Source organism: Helianthus annuus, chromosome 1, assembly GCF_002127325.2.
Source record: "Helianthus annuus cultivar XRQ/B chromosome 1, HanXRQr2.0-SUNRISE, whole genome shotgun sequence".
Taxonomy (NCBI): Eukaryota; Viridiplantae; Streptophyta; class Magnoliopsida; order Asterales; family Asteraceae; genus Helianthus; species Helianthus annuus.
In genome coordinates this window covers 20,297,231-20,305,128 of record NC_035433.2, presented here as the reverse complement: position 1 = coordinate 20,305,128, position 7,898 = coordinate 20,297,231, and the positions used below count along the sequence as shown (strand labels likewise).

Below are 7,898 nucleotides of genomic sequence, written 5' to 3'. Positions count from 1 at the left end.
CATGCAATGCACATGCAAGTTCTTCTCGTCTTTTTTAATGAAACCGCAACGACAAACTTAGATCTTCAAATCTATAATGGATGAAGAGGGCGAACTTAGAGCTTAACGGGCGACCACCAGCGGATCTAAAAGAAAAAAATGCAACGTTGGTAGCGTGGGCGTCAGATGTAGAGAGAGGGGGTGTGGGGTGCCTGGTGGTGTTGGCAGGAGGTGACGGTGGCGACGGCTGGTGATGGTGCCAGAAAGTGATGACGACGAAAGTGGTTGAAAACATGGACATGCTCCATATCGTGGTGGGTTGTTGGTGACAAGATTCAGATCTGGTGGTTGTAGGTTTGATGGTGGTGGCTACTGATTTGTTTAGATAGCAAAAGAGTTCAACGTGTGTGAGTGAGTGTGTGTGTGTGTGTGTGTGAGAGAGAGAGAGAGGGGGGGGGGGGGGGGCGGGGAGCAAGGGAGAAAAGAGGGTAGTTATGTTTGATGTTATTTTCTTTTATTATACTATAAATAATCAAGTAAAAAGACTAAATTGCCCTTGAGTGAATAGACTTAACTGAAAATTTTAACCTTGTTAGTGCTAAAGGACGAAAGGTGTACTGAGTTTTCCAAATAAAGGATTATGACTATAATTACTGAAGTTAAATGGCATCTATTGTAATCCGACACCAACAAAAAGGACGAAAAGTGTAATTTACCCAAAAAATTACGTTTCATTCAGATGTTTTAGTCCATGATGTTTTGTCTATGTTCATACAATGGTGTTTTACTTGTATTGTGATTCAAGGCGTGCTGTTTTAAACATCTACAAGCATTGTATTGTGATTCAATTTATGGTGTTTTAACATTTGGAATCTAGAAACATTGTCTTATGATTTAAGTCATGGTGTTTTAACATCTAGAATGATTGTAGTGCTATTCAAGTTATGGTGTTTTAACATCAAGAATATCAATACAATTATCCCAAGATGGTGTTAAAACACCGTGACTTGAATATCAATACAATTATTCCAAATGTTAAACACCATGACTGTGTTACGATTCAAGTCGTGCTGTTTTTGAAAATTGTATGGTGGTTTATAATATTGTCGATGAATATCAATTATTGATACGTTAAAAAATAAATAATGTCACATGTCCATAAAATTACCTTATTTCCCTTAGTCCATAAAATTAAATAATGTCATGTGATCCATAATATTTCTCACACACTTTACCTCTTTTATAAGAAATTGAACCTATCATATGTATCTACTTTTTAAATTTATAAGAACTTGAACCTATCATATGTATCTATTTTTTAAATTTATGACATTAATACTGTTTTTAAAAGACAGCAATTTGAAGTAGGAGAAGCGAACAGGTATTTAGATAAAATAAGTGTTCAAATTCAATTACAATGCAAAAAAAAAAAAAAAATACAACAAAAAATAAATAAAAAAAATTAACTTTTTTTTTTTATCAAAAGCAATGTCGAATCAACCAAGGAAAAGTCAAACGCCCCAAGTAGCCCAATTAGCTTCACTTCCAACCCTTGGCATAGTTTGGGTCTTTGAATACATATCAACTTTGAATGTGGCACCACACATTACGCCCTCACTATCAACCCTTGAAATTGCCTTCATCTTCTTCTTTGGATGCTCAAAGCTTATCAGCCCTCCTTCTGTATGGTACATGCATCCTAAACAACATGTGCACAAAATCAAATTGTCAAACATGGATGCTTATAAACCGTTAGAACCAATCGAACCGGTTAATTTGATCAAAATCGGCTAGTTTGAGATTTATACGGTTCAGTTAAGGATTTGAAAAGCGTTTCTTAAAACCAAACTGGCCATTTATCTTTATATAGGCTAGGAGTTGGATACAAAACCAAATTTTCTAAAAAGTGTAAAAAGTCATAAAACATCAAAATTTCAACCATAAAACACACCCAAAACCCACAGATAACTCACAAAAGATATTTCATTTAACCACCATAAATAGTAGTTAAATACACCATGTAATAGACAATTTTACCCTCAATAAATAAGAGTAAGAATCCTAACCGGTTGGGAAGGGAGCAAATGACTTGGAGCAGCTAGACTTAATGGCCACCAAGTTGTCAGAAATTACCACAGAGCCATCAGCTGCTATGCCCCAGAAGAGCTTTACTTCCCCATTTGCACCCTACATATTAACATAAAGGTCAATATTACCCTTCTAGTTGTAATATTATAGGTAAAGTTTTAAAGCAACTTACAAGTGATACAAAGACAGTTTTAGACATGACATCATAGAGTATAAACCCGAAACTCCCATCAAGCTCTTTGAGAACCGAATGAGCCGGATATGGACCACGGTCTCGGAGGGTCTTGTAAGCTTGTATCACAAACATGGGTTCATTAGCTACCTTTGTTAACCCATATTGCTTGTTAAGGGTGCACAAGTTGTTTAAACCCCCCAAGAATATGCAGTAAATGTCATCCATGCTACAAAACAACCTGCATGCATATGCATATTATCAATATCAATGTCACAAAAGGCTTTCGAATTGGACACCTCTAGTATCCGCCTGACATACATACCTTTGTTATGGTAACGGGACCTGAGAAGAAGGATCAAGAGCCAAAGAAACATCATTTCCGAACGAAATCGAGAACGCATTGGTGTAGGATTTCAAGAAATGCTTCAAGGGATGTTGATCTTGATCTTCTTCGTGTTGATGGAAAGAGGATGATGGGCTATTCAGTTCTTTTGGTGCACTCACCAACCCATTCTTGAAGACTCCCAACATGTTTTCTTGACACGAAATATATATATCTATGTGGATTGTATTGCAAAGAAAGATGATGAATAGATGTAGGATGTTCATGTGTTATTTATAGTCATCTTTCGTGGGGTCTGTTGGGGTTTGATGTGGCAGTATTGTTCGCGGTTGTTAATGAAGTTCTCCTTTCAAAAAAAAAATTATCCAAATCAAAATCAAGGATATGCAACCTTTTTGACCAACATATTCATTATTCTAATCAACGTCAAAATAGAAATTATATCTGTAAATATATAAAAAAAATACTGGAATTGATAAAATTTATGTATTATTATATTAAAGTTTTATATTCTATTTATATATCATCTAGTAAACGTTATTAAAAATATACACAGCTTTGATTTTACCAGAAAAAAAATCAAACCAATGAGATCTTTTAATATTAAATTCATTTTAAAATTAAAACTGCACAACTTTTCACATCTGTAAAATAAATAAATTTTCTATAAATAAAAATAAGACATTTTTATGTGTTTTCTAACCATTGCATTTTAGAAAAACACATTTTTGAAGTGTTTTTAGTAATTGTGTTTTAGGTAAAACACATTTTTATGTGTTTTTAGTCTACTGCGTTTTAGAGAGAACACTTTCTTTTGTGTTTTTAAGCCATTGCGTTTTAGAAATAAGACATTTTTATATGTTTTCTGACCATTACGTTCGTGATGGATCGCGACATATGACATCGCCAACGCGATGTCTTCCTCTTTAGTCCACGAGTTCCTTGCCATTTTATGAATATGGAAACATATTATTTAGAGAGGTTTTGGTAGATAGACATATAAAATTAAGAGAGTTTGATGTCTACAACATAGATTGAATAATAAAATGGGTTGGTTAAATAAAGAAAATTTAATTGATTATTTGAATTTGATTTTTTTTAAATATTAAATGGTCAATTTTTGGGGTGCAACGGTTAAAACGTACATTGAAAACAATAATCTCTAGTGGGATTGTGGTGATAGCTTTCGGAACATGCCTGCCTTACCTGCGAAGGTGACGGTGGTGTTCTGACGTTGGTCCTAACCCGGACAGACCGACCCGCACAATACTCCGGATCCCCTTATAGTGAGATTTTTTTTAACACATGAGAATAATATCTATATGGTGATGATATGACAATAAGTTTCTTTAATTGATCTAAGAGCATTCATAATCAAATATTATACATCTCTATAATTATCCTAAAAAACATTATATTTTTTCTCTCATTTTCAATTAAGTAATAATATTTTTTATACTTTTATCATTATATTTTTCTATCTTTCACTTATAACCATTTTCAAAAAATATAAAAAAACTTTTAGAGTTGAATAGTATCTGCTCCAAATTTAATTTAATGAGAATAGTAATTTTTTCTCTCTTTTTTTCTCTCCTCACTCGTAAAAATTTACAATCACTCTCAGAAATATAAATGTTACACTTACATGGATCTATTTTAAATGTCTAATCTGTTTATGTATTCAAATCTTTTTAAACAATTCAAAAGGATCCATTTTAAATGTCTAATCTGTTTATGTATTTAAATCTTTTTAAACAATTCAAAACTAAAATATTACTTTTTTTATGATATAGAGAATGTAGTACAAGTTTGTGTTGCTTTTTCATACGTTAACATCCATTGATTGGTCCACACGTGCAGCTGACAATGATCCAACTCAATGTGTTAGATTCATCCTCATCTTTTTATCATTCGTTAGTTCGGCCTTGTGTAAAATACTCATTTGTTATTTTTCCAAATAAAAAAATTACTGAAGTCTAATTTTATTTAATATATTAGGTACTGTTTGGTATGCAGGAATGAGAGGTGGAATGGAATGAGTGATTACGAGGAAATGAAAAAAAGAGTGTTTGGTTGGTCAATGGAATGGAATCACCCATTCCAAAAGGGCATTCCATTCCTTCAAAATCATTCCTTCCACCCCCAATGTTTTTTTTCCATTCCATCCCTCTTGCACCATTCATTAACAACACCACAATCCACGACCTTCGCCACAACCCACCACCACCACCACCACCCACCACCGACGCCATCGCCGCCACCCGCCACCACCTCACCTCGACAGTCACCGCCGCTGCCGCCACCCACTCGCCACCGTTATCACCCACCACTACGACCAACCGCCAACGCCACTCGCCGCCACCGCCCACCACCATCGTCAATGCTACCACCACCGCCACCACCAACCGCTGCCGCCGCCACTAACCGCCACATTTGCTGCCACCCACCACCAACGGCCACCTTGTCGCCACCACCACTCGTCGTCACCGCCGCACCGCCACTCGCCGCCGTCATCGCCACACCGCCGCACCGCCACTCGCCGCCGCCACCACAACCCATTGCCGCCGCGGACACCCACCACCGCCACCTATAACCACCCACAATCACTACCACCGACCACCGACCACCATCACCAATCACCGCTAATTTTATTACTCCGTTTTTCTTGCCTACCGAACAATACATAATAATAATTCATTCCATTCACATGGTAACCAAACAAGACATGGAATGGTAATGATCCATTGCATTCCCTCGTCCATTCCATTACCTCGTCCATTCCATTCCTTCGTTCATTACATTACCCCATACCAAACAGACCCTTAGATAAAACTAGCTTACATACTGTTAAACAGGTTGCAAATACCCTAAACGATTTAATTTGTAATTCTATTAGGTTAAAAACCGCGTGTACACACGGTTTAACAAATAAGGATAGTTTAATTTTGTTTGGAATTAATAAAAAAAAGAAATTTTATTCTATATTAACAAAATATAGTTAAAAATACATAGGATAGTTTAAAAAGCACAAAATAAAATTCAAATTTCACTAAAAATCTCCTTGTACACCACATTTGTTGTCTTACTTGTAACATTTCCATCCTCATCTAATATAAGTAACTTTACACCGGCTCTGCTTTTTACTCTTGACAATGCAACATAAAGTTGGCCATGTGTGAAAACAGGATATTTTAAATACAATCCAACACTCGATAGAGATTGTTCTTGACTTTTGTTTATTGTCATTGCAAAACATACTGATAATAGGAATTGACGTCGTTGAAACTTGACTAGATTTTTTTTGTCAGATGGTATTAAAATGGTGTTGCAGCAGAGTTTTTTGCAATGTAACTGTTAAAGATGTAAAAGATTGTGTAATCAACAATACTTGCATTATGGAAATATGTCACCCCCCCAAAATACCACACGCGGAAATCCCCGCGAGGCGTGTGACGTACCAGGATTCAGCCACTAATCACATTGAACTATAATAAATATTTAAATAAAACATTCCATTCATTTCATAATATAATACCAAGTCATAAGTTAAAACCCAAGTAAACGTTCAGCGGAAGCATAATGTAAAATGTTAATCAACCGTTTCAAAACAAGTGTTCAAAACCACGAAACATGTATCCAAGAGTCTCGACCCATGACCACTCCAGCACTCCCAGATAGCAAGTCCATAAACAAGAATCTAACGACCTGTAAGCATGCAGACAAGTGTGTCAAACGACGCTGGTGAGTTCAAAGTTGTTAACACGTTTTAGTTACCAGATATGAGTATAAAACATTTCAGAGATTAGATGTTGTTATTAACTCGATTACCACAGATGGCTCCAGATTATTTGCCCAACCCCAATGCTCTATCATACATTGGTCAAGTGGTTAAGGTAATTAGTTCACGACCATCATCCCCGGTACGGTGTGAGGGTGCCAAACCTAATAGCGCTATTAACTAATAACCCCGTTGCCTCCCCGACAACCAATCGGTATATGATGGGACTTAATGATAGAAATGAGTGTAATAACCAACATCCCAATAACCCGACATTCCTCCCCGGAATGTTTACTAGATGTCCCTCCCTAGGACGCATGCTTGGAAAAAGAGCAGTGAACTCACCTTAGGTTTGCTCGGTATGTTTAATTACCCTTCCAGTTATTCAACCAACCCTACCGTGGTTGTCAGTAACAATCAGTTTCAAGATTTATCAAATACGTCACGTATTTCAAAGATTGCATTCATCACAGAGTTACTGTACAATTGTTAGCATGCATATCACGTATTAACTAATAACATCTGTATTGTCTACTCACACGAGTTGGATCATGCTTCTCTATCCTAGTTAACATCGTTAGCATGTAACAGTTAGAGTTTTGAAATCATCACAGTCTGTTTTCATTTACAACACTCTCCATGAAAGACTTGTCTTTCGTGGAAAGTCTCTCTGGTGATTCACCCATGACGAAGGATGGTCTTTCGTCGAGATAGTGGGTGACGAAAGACCCCAATGTTTCGTCGAGAACCATATTAACGAAAAACCTAGTTTTTCGTCACAACCCCAGACAGTTACAGTTCCTTTCATTCAGCTGTAACGTATGCTATCAAGTTCATCAATACTCAACAGATCTATCCACAGATTAATCGATAATCATTCATTCTAGTTAAGAATCACCACTCATACCAAACGTACCAGTTAATCATCACGCATCAACCTTGCACCCTAAGCATACCAGTTTACAATTGATTACTATGCAACCCTAGCCATTAACTTAACATGCAATCACCGTGATAAGGCAAACCATCCATCAGTTGGACACAACACAGAATTACGAATTACATATAAGCAATCATCAACCGTAGGGTTTTCTAACCACTAACAACAACATGAACTAACACCAAAATCATTCATCCATTCTAACTGCACGATGACACAAACAAAACCCTAATGCATCACAAACAATCATCCACAAAACAAACATTACATAACTACAAAACATGATGTGTGTGGTGAAGTGCTAACCGATCGACGAGATAGCCACAAGAGTGCAAGGAAAGCTTCGAGAGGGATGACTCGCACTGCCGACGTTCACAATTGAGGGGAAGGGTTTAGGGTTAGGTAGATTTATGTTTAAATAGCGAGACAGCGGAACTGGGTTTCATTTGGGCCAAAGCCCATCTCGGTGAATAACACTCCCGACGAAAAACCAATTTTTGTCGACTGGCTGGTGGTGACGAAGAACCAGTCTTTTGTCATGAACACTAAGTGACGAAAGACTATCTTTCGTCGTGAACATGTGTAAGTCTTAAGC

At 36.7% G+C, this 7,898-nt stretch overlaps 1 pseudogene; it reads right to left on the bottom strand.

Annotated features, from left to right (window-relative positions):
- Positions 1-1,394: 1,394 nt before the first annotated feature.
- Positions 1,395-2,776, bottom strand: LOC110935364 (annotated as a pseudogene).
- Between the last annotated feature and the right edge of the window lie 5,122 nt (positions 2,777-7,898).